We start from the raw sequence: 18,642 nt of genomic DNA on the forward strand, positions 1-18,642 counted from the left end.
TTCCACATTTCTGAAGCATGACGTAATGGGGGGGTGTTATCTCTTTTGTCGAAAATCAGCCGTTTTTGCTTGAACATTAAATGCCTCCAAATGGTATTTAATTCACTTCCCGAGCCCGTGGAAGCATGAAAATCACTTTAAACATGCTAATTTTAGCTCTAACACTGATGATCCATTTACAAATGTGAACTGACGTTCAAAAATAAAACATGTGAAAACGGACCATTTTCCACATTTCTGAAGCATGACGTAATGGGGGGGTGTTATCTCTTTTGTCTAAAATCAGCTGTTTTTGCTTGAACATTAAATGCCTCCAAATGGTATTTAATTAACTTCCAGGGGTGAAGAAACCCTTTTTGAGAACTCAGAGTGAGTAAATTGGCCATTTTCATGCACATTTAACCATTCCATAAATCTTGTGTTTAGGGCCCCTGGTAGCATGAAAATCACTTTCAACATGCTAATTTTAGCTCTAACACTGATGATCCACCTACAAATGTGAACTGACGTTCAAAAATAAAACATTTGAAAACGGACCATTTTTCACATTTCTGAAGCATGACGTAATGGGGGGTGTTATCTCTTTTGTCGAAAATCAGCCGTTTTTGCTTGAACATTAAATGCCTCCATATGGTATTTAATTAACTTTCTGGGGTGAAGAAACCCTTTTTAAGAACTCAGAGTTAGTAAATTGGCCATTTTCATGCACTTTTAACTATTCCATAAATCTTGTGTTTAGGGCCCCTGGAAGCATGAAAATCACTTTAAACATGCTAATTTTAGCTCTAAAACTGATGATCGACCTACAAATGTGAACTGACGTTCAAAAATAAAACATTTGAAAACGGACCATTTTCCACATTTCTGAAGCATGATGTAATGGGGGGTGTTATCTCTTTTGTCAAAAATCAGCTGTTTTTGCTTGAACATTAAATGCCTCCAAATAGTATTTAAGTCACTTCCCGAGCCCCTGGAAGCATGAAAATCACTTTAAACATGCTAATTTTAGCTCTAAAACTGATGATCCACCTACAAATGTGAACTGACGATCAAAAATAAAACATTTGAAAACGGACCATTTTCCACATTTCTGAAGCATGATGTAATGGGGGGGGTGTTATCTCTTTTGTCAAAAATCTGCCGTTTTTGCTTGAACATAAAATGCCACCAAATGGTATTTAATTAACTTCCTGGGGTGAAGAAACCCTTTTTGAGAACTCAGAGTGAGTAAATTGGCCATTTTCATGCACTTTTAACCAAGTGAAGTAGTGTGGCTCACTGGTTAGAGGCAGCAGACCCGAGAGTAGAGGACGGCCCGGGACCAGGGTTCGATTCCCGGCGTGGCAGGTTTCTGGACCAGGGTCAGCGGACTCAATAATTCTCTCGCCTCGGTGCCCACTCTGATCAGCGATCACACTCGGCAACTCTGGGCATTAGCTTGCCTCATCTTCACTAACGGCCCCACCAGACCGCCGGGGATGCCTGGTCTCACCCTGGAGATACCCATTAAGGGACCATCTCTCAGGGAAGCCAGGAAGGGTTTCGCAGCGGTCGAAGCGCCTTGGGACCCTACGGGTAAGTAGTGCGCTATATAAATGCCTATACATTTACATTTACATTCCATAAATCTTGTGTTTAGGGCCCCTGGAAGCATGAAAATCACTTTAAACATGCTAATTTTAGCTCTAACACTGATGATCCACCTACAAATGTGAACTGACGTTCAAAAATAAAACATTTGAAAACGGACCATTTTCCACATTTCTGATGCATGACGTAATGGGGGGGTGTTATCTCTTTTGTCGAAAATCAGCCGTTTTTGCTTGAACATTAAATGCCTCCAAATGGTATTTAATTAACTTCCCGAGCCCCTGGAGGCATGAAAATCACTTTAAACATGCTAATTTTAGCTCTAACACTGATGTTCCACCTACAAATGTGAACTGACGTTCAAAAATAAAACATTTGAAAACTGACCATTTTCCACTTTTCTGAAGCATGACGTAATAGGGGGGTGTTATCTCTTTTGTCAAAAATCAGCCGTTTTTGCTTGTACATTAAATGCCTCCACATGGTATTTAATTAACTTCCCGGGGTGAAGAAACCCTTTTTGAGAACTCAGAGTGAGTAAATTGGCCATTTTCATGCACTTTTAACCATTCCATAAATCTTGTGTTTAGGGCCCGTGGAAGCATGAAAATCACTTTAAACATGCTAATTTTAGCTCTAAAACTGGTGATCCACCTACAGATGTGAACTGACGTTCAAAAATAAAACATTTGAAAACGGACCATTTTCCACATTTCTGAAGCATGACGCAATGGGGGGGGGGGGTGTTATCTCTTTTGTCAAAAATCTGCTGTTTTTGCTTGAACATTAAATGCCTCCAAATAGTATTTAATTCACTTCCCGAGCCCCTGGAAGCATGAAAATCACTTTAAACATGCTAATTTTAGCTCTAAAACTGATGATCCACCTACAAATGTGAACTGACGTTCAAAAAATAAAACATTTGAAAACGGACCATTTTCCACATTCCTGAAGCATGACGTAATTGGGGGGTGTTATCTCTCTTGTCGAAAATCAGCCGTTTTTGCTTGAACATTAAATGCCTCCAAATAGTATTTAATTCACTTCCCGAGCCCCTGGAAGCATGAAAATCACTTTAAACATGCTAATTTTAGCTCTAACACTGAGGATCCACATACAAATGTGAACTGACGTTAAAAAATAAAACATTTGAAAAAGGAGCATTTTCCACATTTCTGAAGCATGACGTAATGGGGGGTGTTATCTCTTTTGTCGAAAATCAGCCGTTTTTGCTTGAACATTAACCACTTGGATGTTAATGACAAGGGTAACTTGTCATGCACTGCCCATTCATTTCAATGGAAATCTCATTATATGAGAAGCCTTCCCATTAGCATCCAAGTGGTTAAATGCCTCCAAATGGTATTTATTTAACTTCCCGGGGTGAAGAAACCCTTTTTGAGAACTCAGAGTGAGTAAATTGGCCATTTTCATGCACTTTTAACCATTCCATAAATCTTGTGTTTAGGGCCCCTGGAAGCATGAAAATCACTTTAAACATGCTAATTTTAGCTCTAACACTGATGATCCACCTACAAATGTGAACTGACGTTCAAAAATAAAACATTTGAAAACGGACCATTTTTCACATTTCTGAAGCATGACGTAATGGGGGGTGTTATCTCTTTTGTCGAAAATCAGCCGTTTTTGCTTGAACATTAAATGCCTCCATATGGTATTTAATTAACTTCCCGGGGTGATGAAACCCTTTTTAAGAACTCAGAGTGAGTAAATTGGCCATTTTCATGCACTTTTAACTATTCCATAAATCTTGTGTTTAGGGCCCCTGGAAGCATGAAAATCACTTTAAACATGCTAATTTCAGCTCTAACACTGATGATCGACCTACAAATGTGAACTGACGTTCAAAAATAAAACATTTGAAAACGGACCATTTTCCACATTTCTGAAGCATGATGTAATGGGGGGTGTTATCTCTTTTGTCAAAAATCAGCTGTTTTTGCTTGAACATTAAATGCCTCCAAATAGTATTTAAGTCACTTCCCGAGCCCCTGGAAGCATGAAAATCACTTTAAACATGCTAATTTTAGCTCTAAAACTGATGATCCACCTACAAATGTGAACTGACGTTCAAAAATAAAACATTTGAAAATGGACCATTTTCCACATTTCTGAAGCATGACGTAATGGGGGGGTGTTATCTCTTTTGTCGAAAATCAGCCGTTTTTGCTTGAACATTAAATGCCTCCAAATGGTATTTAATTAACTTCCCGGGGTGAAGAAACCCTTTTTGAGAACTCAGAGTGAGTAAATTGGCCATTTTCATGCACTTTTAACCAAGTGAAGTAGTGTGGCTCACTGGTTAGAGGCGGCAGACCCGAGAGTAGAGGACGGCCCGGGACCAGGGTTCGATTCCCGGCGTGGCAGGTTTCTGGACCAGGGTCAGCGGACTCAATAATTCTCTCGCCTCGGTGCCCACTCTGATCAGCGATCACACTCGGCAACTCTGGGCATTAGCTTGCCTCATCTTCACTAACGGCCCCACCAGACCGCCGGGGATGCCTGGTCTCACCCTGGAGATACCCATTAAGGGACCATCTCTCAGGGAAGCCAGGAAGGGTTTCGCAGCGGTCGAAGCGCCTTGGGACCCTACGGGTAAGTAGTGCGCTATATAAATGCCTATACATTTACATTTACATTCCATAAATCTTGTGTTTAGGGCCCCTGGAAGCATGAAAATCACTTTAAACATGCTAATTTTAGCTCTAACACTGATGATCCACCTACAAATGTGAACTGACGTTCAAAAATAAAACATTTGAAAACGGACCATTTTCCACATTTCTGATGCATGACGTAATGGGGGGGTGTTATCTCTTTTGTCGAAAATCAGCCGTTTTTGCTTGAACATTAAATGCCTCCAAATGGTATTTAATTAACTTCCCGAACCCCTGGAGGCATGAAAATCACTTTAAACATGCTAATTTTAGCTCTAACACTGATGTTCCACCTACAAATGTGAACTGACGTTCAAAAATAAAACATTTGAAAACTGACCATTTTCCACTTTTCTGAAGCATGACGTAATAGGGGGGTGTTATCTCTTTTGTCAAAAATCAGCCGTTTTTGCTTGTACATTAAATGCCTCCACATGGTATTTAATTAACTTCCCGGGGTAAAGAAACCCTTTTTGAGAACTCAGAGTGAGTAAATTGGCCATTTTCATGCACTTTTAACCATTCCATAAATCTTGTGTTTAGGGCCCGTGGAAGCATGAAAATCACTTTAAACATGCTAATTTTAGCTCTAAAACTGATGATCCACCTACAAATGTGAACTGACGTTCAAAAATAAAACATTTGAAAACGGACCATTTTCCACATTTCTGAAGCATGACGCAATGGGGGGGGGGGTGTTATCTCTTTTGTCAAAAATCTGCTGTTTTTGCTTGAACATTAAATGCCTCCAAATAGTATTTAATTCACTTCCCGAGCCCCTGGAAGCATGAAAATCACTTTAAACATGCTAATTTTAGCTCTAAAACTGATGATCCACCTACAAATGTGAACTGACGTTCAAAAAATAAAACATTTGAAAACGGACCATTTTCCACATTCCTGAAGCATGACGTAATTGGGGGGTGTTATCTCTCTTGTCGAAAATCAGCCGTTTTTGCTTGAACATTAAATGCCTCCAAATAGTATTTAATTCACTTCCCGAGCCCCTGGAAGCATGAAAATCACTTTAAACATGCTAATTTTAGCTCTAACACTGAGGATCCACATACAAATGTGAACTGACGTTAAAAAATAAAACATTTGAAAAAGGAGCATTTTCCACATTTCTGAAGCATGACGTAATGGGGGGTGTTATCTCTTTTGTCGAAAATCAGCCGTTTTTGCTTGAACATTAACCACTTGGATGTTAATGACAAGGGTAACTTGTCATGCACTGCCCATTCATTTCAATGGAAATCTCATTATATGAGAAGCCTTCCCATTAGCATCCAAGTGGTTAAATGCCTCCAAATGGTATTTATTTAACTTCCCGGGGTGAAGAAACCCTTTTTGAGAACTCAGAGTGAGTAAATTGGCCATTTTCATGCACTTTTAACCATTCCATAAATCTTGTGTTTAGGGCCCCTGGAAGCATGAAAATCACTTTAAACATGCTAATTTTAGCTCTAACACTGATGATCCACCTACAAATGTGAACTGACGTTCAAAAATAAAACATTTGAAAACGGACCATTTTTCACATTTCTGAAGCATGACGTAATGGGGGGTGTTATCTCTTTTGTCGAAAATCAGCCGTTTTTGCTTGAACATTAAATGCCTCCATATGGTATTTAATTAACTTCCCGGGGTGATGAAACCCTTTTTAAGAACTCAGAGTGAGTAAATTGGCCATTTTCATGCACTTTTAACTATTCCATAAATCTTGTGTTTAGGGCCCCTGGAAGCATGAAAATCACTTTAAACATGCTAATTTCAGCTCTAACACTGATGATCGACCTACAAATGTGAACTGACGTTCAAAAATAAAACATTTGAAAACGGACCATTTTCCACCTTTCTGAAGCATGATGTAATGCGGGGTGTTATCTCTTTTGTCAAAAATCAGCTGTTTTTGCTTGAACATTAAATGCCTCCAAATAGTATTTAAGTCACTTCCCGAGCCCCTGGAAGCATGAAAATCACTTTAAACATGCTAATTTTAGCTCTAAAACTGATGATCCACCTACAAATGTGAACTGACGTTCAAAAATAAAACATTTGAAAATGGACCATTTTCCACATTTCTGAAGCATGACGTAATGGGGGGGTGTTATCTCTTTTGTCGAAAATCAGCCGTTTTTGCTTGAACATTAAATGCCTCCAAATGGTATTTAATTAACTTCCCGGGGTGAAGAAACCCTTTTTAAGAACTCAGAGTGAGTAAATTGGCCATTTTCATACACTTTTAACCATTCCATAAATCTTGTGTTTAGGGCCCCTGGAAGCATGAAAATCACTTTAAACATGCTAATTTTAGCTCTAAAACTGATGATCCACCTACAAATGTGAACTGACGATCAAAAATAAAACATTTGAAAACGGACCATTTTCCACATTTCTGAAGCATGATGTAATGGGGGGGTGTTATCTCTTTTGTCAAAAATCTGCCGTTTTTGCTTGAACATTAAATGCCACCAAATGGTATTTAATTAACTTCCTGGGGTGAAGAAACCCTTTTTGAGAACTCAGAGTGAGTGAATTGGCCATTTTCATGCACTTTTAACCATTCCATAAATCTTGTGTTTAGGGCCCCTGGAAGCATGAAAATCACTTTAAACATGCTAATTTTAGCTCTAACACTGATGATCCACCTACAAATGTGAACTGACGTTCAAAAATAAAACATTTGAAAACGGACCATTTTCCACATTTCTGAAACATGACGTAATGGGGGGGTGTTATCTCTTTTGTCGAAAATCAGCCGTTTTTGCTTGAACATTAAATGCCTCCAAATGGTATTTAATTAACTTCCCGAGCCCCTGGAGGCATGAAAATCACTTTAAACATGCTAATTTTAGCTCTAACACTGATGATCCACCTACAAATGTGAACTGACGTTCAAAAATAAAACATTTGAAAACTGACCATTTTCCACTTTTCTGAAGCATGACGTAATGGGGGGGGGTGTTATCTCTTTTGTCAAAAATCAGCCGTTTTTGCTTGTACATTAAATGCCTCCACATGGTATTTAATTAACTTCCAGGGGTGAAGAAACCCTTTTTGAGAACTCAGAGTGAGTAAATTGGCCATTTTCATGCACTTTTAACCATTCCATAAATCTTGTGTTTAGGGCCCGTGGAAGCATGAAAATCACTTTAAACATGCCAATTTTAGCTCTAAAACTGGTGATCCACCTACAAATGTGAACTGACGTTCAAAAATAAAACATTTGAAAACGGACCATTTTCCACATTTCTGAAGCATGACGTAATGGGGGGGGGGGGGGGGGGGTGTTATCTCTTTTGTCAAAAATCTTCTGTTTTTGCTTGAACATTAAATGCCTCCAAATAGTATTTAATTCACTTCCCGAGCCCCTGGAAGCATGAAAATCACTTTAAACATGCTAATTTTAGCTCTAAAACTGATGATCCACCTACAAATGTGAACTGACGTTCAAAAAATAAAACATTTGAAAACGGACCATTTTCCACATTCCTGAAGCATGACGTAATTGGGGGGTGTTATCTCTCTTGTCGAAAATCAGCCGTTTTTGCTTGAACATTAAATGCCTCCAAATAGTATTTAATTCACTTCCCGAGCCCCTGGAAGCATCAAAATCACTTTAAACATGCTAATTTTAGCTCTAACACTGAGGATCCACCTACAAATGTGAATTGACGTTAAAAAATAAAACATTTGAAAAAGGAGCATTTTCCACATTTCTGAAGCATGACGTAATGGGGGGTGTTATCTCTTTTGTCGAAAATCAGCCGTTTTTGCTTGAATATTAACCACTTGGATGTTAATGACAAGGGTAACTTGTCATGCACTGCCCATTCATTTCAATGGAAATCTCATTATATGAGAAGCCTTCCCATTAGCATCCAAGTGGTTAAATGCCTCCAAATGGTATTTAATTAACTTCCCGGGGTGAAGAAACCCTTTTTGAGAACTCAGAGTGAGTAAATTGGCCATTTTCATGCACTTTTAACCATTCCATAAATCTTGTGTTTAGGGCCCCTGGAAGCATGAAAATCACTTTAAACATGCTAATTTTAGCTCTAACACTGATGATCCACCTACAAATGTGAACTGACGTTCAAAAATAAAACATTTGAAAACAGACCATTTTCCACATTTCTGAAGCATGACGTAATGGGGGGTGTTATCTCTTTTGTCGAAAATCAGCCGTTTTTGCTAGAACATTAAATGCCTCCAAATGCTATTTAATTAACTTCCCGGGGTGAAGAAACCCTTTTTGAGAACTCAGAGTGAGTAAATTGTTCATTTTCATGCACTTTTAACCATTCCATAAATCTTGTGTTTAGGGCCCCTGGAAGCATGAAAATCACTTTCAACATGCTAATTTTAGCTCTAACACTGATGATCCACCTACAAATGTGAACTGACGTTCAAAAATAAAACATTTGTAAACGGACCATTTTCCACATTTCTGAAGCATGAAGTAATGGGGGGGTGTTATCTCTATTGTCGAAAATCAGCCGTTTTTGCTTGAACATTAAATGCCTCCAAATGGTATTTAATTCACTTCCCGAGCCCGTGGAAGCATGAAAATCACTTTAAACATGCTAATTTTAGCTCTAACACTGATGATCCATTTACAAATGTGAACTGACGTTCAAAAATAAAACATGTGAAAACGGACCATTTTCCACATTTCTGAAGCATGACGTAATGGGGGGGGTGTTATCTCTTTTGTCTAAAATCAGCTGTTTTTGCTTGAACATTAAATGCCTCCAAATGGTATTTAATTAACTTCCAGGGGTGAAGAAACCCTTTTTGAGAACTCAGAGTGAGTAAATTGGCCATTTTCATGCACATTTAACAATTCCATAAATCTTGTGTTTGGGGCCCCTGGAAGCATGAAAATCACTTTAAACATGCTAATTTTAGCTCTAACACTGATGATCCACCTACAAATGTGAACTGACGTTCAAAAATAAAACATTTGAAAAAGGACCATTTTCCACATTTCTGAAGCATGACGTAATGGGGGGTGTTATCTCTTTTGTAAAAAATCAGCAGTTTTTGCTTGAATATTAAATGCCTCCAAATAGTATTTTATTCACTTCCCGAGCCCCTGGAAGCATGAAAATCACTTTAAACATGCTAATTTTAGCTCTAAAACTGATGATCCACCTACAAATGTGAACTGACGTTCAAAAATAAAACATTTGAAAACGGACCATTTTCCACGTTTCTGAAGCATGTCGTAATGGGGGGTGTTATCTCTTTTGTCAAAAATAGCCGTTTTTGCTTGAACATTAAATGCCTCCAAATGGTATTTAATTAACTTCCCGGGGTGAAGAAACCCTTTTTGAGAACTCAGAGTGAGTAAATTGGCCATTTTCATGCACTTTTAACCATTCCATAAATCTTGTGTTTAGGGCCCCTGGAAGCATGAAAATCACTTTAAACATGCTAATTTTAGCTCTAACACTGATGATCCACCTACAAATGTGAACTGACGTTCAAAAGTAAAACATTTGAAAACGGACCATTTTCCACATTTCTGAAGCATGATGTAATTGTCGGAAATCAGCCGTTTTTGCTTGAACATTAAATGCCTCCAAATCGTATTTAATTAACTTCCCGGGGTGAAGAAACCCTTTTTGAGAACTCAGAGTGAGTAAATTGGCCATTTTCATGCACTTTTAACCATTCCATAAATCTTGTGTTTAGGGCCCCTGGAAGCATGAAAATCACTTTAAACATGCTAATTTTAGCTCTAACACTGATGATCCACCTACAAATGTGAACTCACGTTAAAAAATAAAACGTTTGAAAACGGACCATTTTCCACATTTCTGAAGCATGACGTAATGGGGGGTGTTATCTCTTTTGTCGAAAATCAGCCGTTTTTGCTTGAACATTAAATGCCTCCATATGGTATTTAATTAACTTCCCGGGGTGAAGAAACCCTTTTTGAAAACTCAGAGTGAGTAAATTTGGCCATTTTCATGCACTTTTAACCATTCCATAAATCTCTTGGGCCTCATTTATGAAAAGTGACGCATCCTTGCGGAAACGCAAGGGTGCGTCACTTTTCCGTACGACACGCTGCGTCAGAAACTTGCGGCGCGGATGCGTCATATCTACGGAATGACGCACCGTGCCGCAAGCGGAGGCGCAAGGCGGGGAAAAGTCACGCAGACGCGGCCGTCCTGACGTAGCGAAAAGACACGCAAGTGCGGTAAAAATGCCGTAAGTCGCATTTGCGGAACGGCGCACGTGTACGCATCGCTGCGTCACTATTACGTTGCGTCAGAATCCGGAAAACGCCCAAAACACGCGCATCTATCACCTAATTCTCCCGCAAATGGAAAAAATTGCCACCATGGAGCCTGAAGGACAGAGCAGCAGCCAAGGAAACCTGCCACATGGCAGCCAGGATGCCCAGCCTGCAACACAGGGAGAAACTCTTGGAAAGAGGAAGCGCAAAACAAATTTCAGTGCTGAGGAGAACGATACACTGATAAGTGAGGTAACAGACCACCAGCACCAGCTGTTTGCCAGTTCCAAATTGCCACTAGCCAAAAAAGAGGCCATTTGGCTGGACATATTGACCAAGGTGAACTGTGTGGGCCAATCTAGGCGGACAGTCATTGACCTAAAAAAACGGTGGAATGATATCAAGCGCCGCACTAAAGAAAAAATGGCCAAAAACCGGAAAGACTCTGGGCTTACAGGAGGAGGCAGCCCATCACAACAAGAAGAGCTGGATGACCTTGAGGAGCGTGTTGCAGCGGTCATCCCAGAGGAGTTGGTCGTTGGAATCCCAGGGCAGGACAGTGCACTGCATGAGGAACTGGAAGAGACACAGGAAGACACACAGGGTAAGTCCCTACAAGGGGAAATGTGCAAATAAGGTAATGTTGTGCTGTGCAGAAAGTAAGGTGGGTGGTTCAATTACTGACGTGTTGTGGAAAGCAGGGTCTACAAAATGTATTGTACCACGGACATGCACATGTTACATTTGGGAAACAGCTACCCCTGTGCAAGTAAACATATATGTCCAAAGTGAAGTCCCAGCCCACTGCTGCACCTGACAAGTGCCACACGCAGGTGCAAAGATATAACTACCCTCCTGAAAAGAAAATTACACAACATCCTGCAACAGACCGAGTGTCACACTTGTATGACTTGGACTGCTACCACTGTGCTGGCAGGATGTAATTTTGTTCATGTAGTGGTGCCACAATGTGCCACACCCACAATAATAGGCCACAGACAGCCATCTAACATAGTACAACATATCATGTCATTGCATCATTCCCACATTAAAGTGTCAGAAAGCGCACTTCCAGGGCTGTTGCTAAGGGTATACCCAGAAACATCTATGTCCAATTGACAATGTACAATAGGAACATCAAAATGTAACTATCATGCTGCACAACAAAGATATGCATACACAGGGTCTGTGTAAGGCATGCAAACCTGAATTAAAACGTAATCTCCCCTCCATGATAAAACCAACATATCTCTTTTGCATTCAAGTGGACACATAGAAAGGTTTAAAATCTGTTCATGACTGCATCATGCACGAATGTGTCCTTTCCATGCACACAAACACTGATCCCCTGCACAGCTGGACCCCCTGCAACATGGTGCAAGTCTGCCTGGGTTGGCGCATGCCAAGCATTGTGTACCTGTGTTGTTGTGAAGGACAGGTGTGCTGCTGAGTATGGCCATGGGCCTGGTCACGATAATGTAGTTGTCGTAGTACATGGTCAACCTTGGCACATTAGAGTGCCTGCTCATTCTGAGTGTACCAGTGTATGGGTTAACAATGCCTCTTTGATGATTGTCGTGCTGCCACATGCAGGTGACACAGAAGTTGTCAGTGACAGTGATGGTGATGTCTGTAGCAGAGTTATGTCCTGGCAGGTGAGGTGGCATACAGGGTTGAAGGTGAGGAGGTACCTGACATTGTATACTTGCAGTGTTCAAGAGGAATAAACCTTTGTTCACAGTGTGTACCTGAGGCAGTCAAATGCAAACAGCGTACAGTATGGTAGCCGTTGTGTCATGCGATGACCATTTCAATGTATGCTGCACAATGTCAACTATGCAATGCATGTGTTCAAAAATAATATATACAAATTCTACTTCTTTGTGACACAATTATGTTGTGATTGAAGTCATACATGTGGTAATGTGTGTCACTATGTGAAAAAAATAAATATTTACAAATGTGAAAGAGTAATAAAAATGTTGTGTATTTATGTGTCAAACAATAACAATTGGTAGTGTCATGGGGGATATATGTCTGAACTATTATTTGGATAGGTGTACATCATGAGAAATATGGGGTAACATCACAGATTATGAACCAATGCTGTGTACTTAATTTTTGGCTATGATAAATGGTGTGTGCAGCACTCACAAATCTGACTCCATTGTGTGTGTTGTGGTTGTTCATAAAGGTATTGAATGCTTCAGGTCTGGGTGTGTGGTGACAAGGAAACTCAATCCATGTACTCACTGAACTTTGAACAGTGTATTTAAAGTCTCCGCTGTGAAACACCTACTCTACAGTTGCAACATGCCAAGTATGAACAATGAATGAAATGGAATGTCATGACACGGCATGTTTTGGTATAATGTATGTGCCTTTTTGTACAAGAGTGTCACACCTGTTGTCCATGGGGGCACAATGTCAAACATTGGCAATTGTGGAGGGAGAGCTGTGAGTTAACAAATGCAGGACAGAACAATCAATGTCTCATGGTTGCAGGGATGTGTGTGTGAGTGTGTGCAGCAAAACATATTGAGGCCCATTCACCGAATGAACTCAAGACTCAATTCTAATCTTACTACTATATAGTAATTCACAGCATGCACTTACTACTTTTTCACATTCACACAATGAACTTAATACTTTTGGCATTCACAGAAGTAACGATTTTGCCTAAAGTGTCTCTGAAGACAGACTTAAGATAGAGTAAAGGCAAAATCCTAACTCCTGTGAATACCAAAAGTACTAAGTTCATTATGTGAATGCCCAAAGTACTAAGGGCCTTATTTATGAAGGCCTTGCGCCGCCGGTGCGTCACTTTTTCCCATGTTAAAAGTGACGCACCGGCGGCGCAAGGCCTTCATAAATAAGGCCCTAAGTGTATTCTATCAACACCAAAAAAGTATCAAGTTTACTATTGAGTTTCAAGTTTGTTTTGCAAATCCGGAACACATTGAGGGAAGTCACACCTCAAAGATGTGTCCCAGTTCTCTGCAGCCTATGCAACCCTGCCTTTGTGTCACGTGAAAGGAATCCGCCAGCCAGGCTCACTACTCTGAGTCAATCACAATGCTGTGAAGTGTTGGTGTCACTTGTAATAGTAAGTGGGACAATACATGCTGGAATGTTGGCCATGTTTGCCATGGATCCAGAAATGCAGCCTGTATACCTAACATGGAAGTGGGTATTACTGCTCTGGTCATCATAAGTGGTACCTGAGTCACCTTGGCAATATGCACATGAGCCACATTATGTAAGATGGCCCCTACCCACCCTCCCATGCCATGATGACACATAGCATTATCACATCAGTCACTCATCCCTTCGGTCTCCATAATAAGTCATTTCAGTTCTCTCATCTGAGCCCACAATCCACATATGGTCTATGAACTACCACTAAGGCCACCACCCCTGTGTTCATGTGTTCCGTCATCACTGAATATTGTAAGTCGCAATTAGCCTACTCCATGTCAGCCGCTGTGCAAGCCCACAGCAGATGTACATGGTGTGCTGAAGCCACGCCTATGGGAAGTCCAAATGTGCCCATCTGGGTCTCAAATGCAATCATTTCCAGCAGCAACTGATATACAGTCATTCACTGATGCAGCTCAGCCAGCCTCCATGCACTCATACATGGAAAACATTTGAGAATGACAACAGGCCTTTCCAAACATGACCCACAGACATTGCACATGCCTACACTGCTGACAAACCTCTAACACCACCCTGGTGTCAAACACAGCCTACACCAACGTTACTGCAAGTGAAAGTCACACCTGGATACACAACTGTGCATACCACACCTCCACACTCTGCAAGCCTAACAAACAGCACTACAGGGACACGGCATGATAGAGCACTGATCTCTAAGAAGCAAGAGGCACCAGCTGATATCTTTGGAAGAAATGTATAAACACCAAGACACCTGGGGCCTTATTTATGAAGGACTTGCGCCGCCGGTGCGTCACTTTTTACATGGGAAAAAGTGACGCATCGGCGGCGCAAGTCCTTCATGAATAAGGCCCCTGAAATGTAAAACACATACATGGCCCCAATGAGGGAGAACCACAAAAAAACAATCCTACATAATGGAAATTCCTGCCAACTAGGCAAGGTCCTGCATTTATACAAGAACCTATGCTGCAAAGCCACAGACATCACCCTGGCACTACAGACCTGTGATAAGTGTCCAACAAAGTTCACCATAAACAACAACAATTTCACTACAATAACTTTCCCGTACACATGAGATGCCACAGGCAGCACCACCCACACCTCTCACAACACAACAGCCATACTACCATACCCACCGGGACACCAGTCACAGCTCAATGCACACCCTCAAACATGAGATACAGCCACCTGTGGGATCAGTACAGCCCTGTCCTCATTATATCAACAACAGCACCAAGATCACCATATTCACAGCCACAGGTGACATCTCCACCTTCCGGGACCAGGAGCTGTGAGTGTGCTCCAAACACAGACTAACAGCACACAGATTTGCCACACTACATGATGCAGGATTCTAAGGAACATTGCTCAACTGGGTCACTCACCCCACCAAGAGGTTCAAGGATCAGACTGACAACCTTCACCTTCAAATGCACTTAATTCCAATGCTGAATGCAAGAGGGACCATCTATGTGTCTGACCCCTGTCAACATCAACAGGGCTGCCTCAGCACCATTTGAAACCAAACACAGCCTCAACAGTGTATCCATTGCTGATGACAGACTACTCATACTCTCTCACACCTAAGACTACACCAACTAAACACATGAAAAACAGTGAGGAATGCAGTACGTCCCAGTCTGCATCAACCACAGCTGCATGTAATCAAAATCAGAGAATACCGAATTCTGTGTCCTTGGAACAACTCCTTCAGCATGTGAAAACACATGTTGCATCTACCACTCTGATGGGAAGGGGCTGCCACTAACGCTCAAAGAGATACGTCTTGATGAGTCCTCTGAATGGGAGTAGGTCCTGGGTGTGCCGTAGATGGCCTGGGAGTGCAAGGTCTTGGCGGTGAGGTAGGACAGGGAACTGCTGCTGGAGGTTGGTCATCGGATGCGGTGGACAGCGGTGAGGGGGAGGCTGGTGGAGTGGACGTGGCGTGTGGGGGTGTAGAAGGTGAGTCTGCTGCACATGTAGGGTTGCCCGGCCTAATGGAGTGCATTGTGTGTCTGGTTGTGGAGCTTCAAGCTGATCCACTTGCTGATGGGGAACCAGTGTAGGTCTCACATTTGGGGGATGATGTTGCTGCGGTGGGGGACGTTGACAATCAATGAGCCGTAAGTGCATTGGATGTGTTGCAGTAGTAGTAGGTCTATTTCAGGGAATCCTGCCTACAGTGCACTGCAGTAGTCCAGTCTGCTGGTGCTCAGGGCCTGTGTCACACTTATTTTTGTCTGGGGTGGGGATCCACTTGTGGATCCTGCATAGCATGTGGAGGCAGTTGTAGCATGAGGGGAAGATGGCGTTGACCTGCTCAGACATGGAGAGGGAGGAGTACTGGAAGTATTGTAAGTTGCGTGTATGGTCAGTGAGTGTTGTTGCTGTTCCCAGTGTGGTTGCCCGACAGGAGTAGTCCCAGGCTCAGGGTGTGGGTCCGAGGATGATGACCTGTGTCATCTCCAAGTACAGTTTCACACTGCTGCTCCTCATCCAGTTGGTGAGGGACTTCATTTCCACGTGGAGGTTTGTTCATGGTGTGTGTGGGTCCCTGGTGATGGAGTGCAAAATGCCACATGCACTTCCTACTGTGCTGGAATGTGTCCCCAATACACACCAACTAAACAGACATCAGGACATGCACTCAAGTAGAATGTTGCAAGTGTGCAAGCACTGTCTGCCCATGTGCCATGTTTTTTTGTAAAGTTCGTATCCATCAAATGATTAATGCCATGTCACTTTTTGTACACATGAGTGATGATGTGTCGCTTGAGCTTTGACATGTTGAAACACAGCAAAGTCAAAAATGGTAGATGACTCTAAATTGTGCATTTGTACACCACATGTCAGACATGATCATAAACCTACATCTATTTTTGATTTCAGGCCATGGTACACCTAATCTGGAGCTGGAAGCCATGTTTGAAACGGACAATGAGGGTGGTGAAAGTGTAACCAGTATGGGCCCAGAAATCATCCAGGACATAATACAATCACTACAAACTCCCCCTCCACCCACAAGAAGGCAAAGCAGCCCAGTGGGATCTCCGGTTGGCCAACAGGGAAGCACTCCTATGCCACCTCCCACAACATCTGTGCCTCACCAGTCGCCAAACACACTAAATACATTTGAACAGCGTGTAGTGGATGTGCAGAGTCAGTTGGCACAGGAGGTGCGTAAGGGCATTGAGAGCATGGCAGGGACCCTAGAGGGAGTGCTCCGGTGCCTAACCTCAAATCCTGCCAGTGCGGAAACTGGTAGCACCACTGAAGCACCACCACGCACTTTGTTTGACGCCATGACAGAAATTTCAGAAGTCATGCAGCAGAGACACAGACTAATGCCCACCACAAGTGCCAGCTCTGAGGTGGCCAACACTCTGAAGGAAATACAGGACACCCTCAAACAAATGACAGCCAAACAGGATGAATACCTCACTAAATTGGCTGACTATCAACGAGATGTGACAGCTGTGCTTGAGAGCCAGCAAATAATGCTGAATGCATTTATGCGGTACCTGATGGGCATTGAACATGTTCCAGGTCCAACACCATCAACATCTGCAGTCCATGAAGTGGCTATGCCTACTGTGTCGACTGCCCCACTGGTCACACCATCAGCTGTGACAAACCCATCTGATGAAGATGAATCAGAAGATTTCCCAGTCCTCCGCAGAACAATGCGTTAGAAGCACATATTGTCAGTGTTATATCTTTGTAATGATGTAATGTTCTATGGTCTCTGTGCTCACAGGATTCCAGAGTGTGGAATCCAGGGGGCAGTACACAGATAAACAGTTACTGTGAGAGTTGGTCCTTGGATCTCCCTGTGGTTGTTACTTTGAATAAACTACATTTTCTTCTACAATCCACTGTACTTCAAGTCATTACAGTCAGGAGTCGGATTTTCCTTCACGAGCAATTGTTGTCATCACAAACTACATGTTCCACAAACCCTGTGATCTGGGTGGAGTACATAAGGGTGGAACCTACGGAGAAAGACGTAGGATTAATTTTGTACCTGACCCGTAGGTGGAGTAGGAGGTTCATCCTTGGGAGTGCATGTTCCTTGTGTTTCCTTGTCTTGGTCCTCTCTCCTGCTCCATGACAAACAGCATCAAGAGGTCCCTCCTAGACGCCACAGCAAAATCCACACAATCCTCAAAGTCGGTCACACTGCCAATCCATAGACAATATACATTGCTTCATTTCCAGAAACAATGTTCCACAACACACTAGCTGCCACACTCCACTATGGCATGCGGCAAGGTAATACACCACACTGGATTGTCTCCTCCCTTGCAGACCAGAGCAGATGATTCTGCATAACACATTTCACTGTACAACACACAGAGTACTGATGCTGAGTCCCTCAGTGACTGTCCATCAGTACCTTTGTCTACTATGTGTACATGGCCCCACTTGCTGAGAACATCAGTGGACATGGACTGTGCATATTACCCTACGCCTAATACACCCAGCTCTGCCTCTCCCTCACCAAGGTACACAACATCACAGGACACAACCACAATGGATGCAAGATGTGCCAACAAGTATGTGCCTCAGCTGGACAAATCTCCATTTGTTGTCAAAAGAGGACATCACCCTCACAACAACCACTACCACATGGGACTATACCTGGGGGTACCCTGGGCTGGATAAACAGTTCACCACTCATATGTCTAACACAAACTATACATTGTACAGAACACATCCCTCACCCTGTCAGTATGGATACTAGTAGTATCCTCACCATAGTACTTCACCCTCTGCAAACTGTGCAAGAGCATCAAAATTATTGTCAACTGATGCATTGATTAGACCTGCCACACATCCATCTTCATCATCCGGTTCTATGTTAATGGCCTCAATATCAGTATCAAAAATACCCTCCGGACAAAATTGATTAACGTCCAGACAACCGTAGGTAGACGTTCC

The sequence above is a fragment of the Lissotriton vulgaris genome, unplaced genomic scaffold (assembly GCF_964263255.1).
Source record: "Lissotriton vulgaris unplaced genomic scaffold, aLisVul1.2 SCAFFOLD_1189, whole genome shotgun sequence".
NCBI lineage: Eukaryota > Metazoa > Chordata > Amphibia > Caudata > Salamandridae > Lissotriton > Lissotriton vulgaris.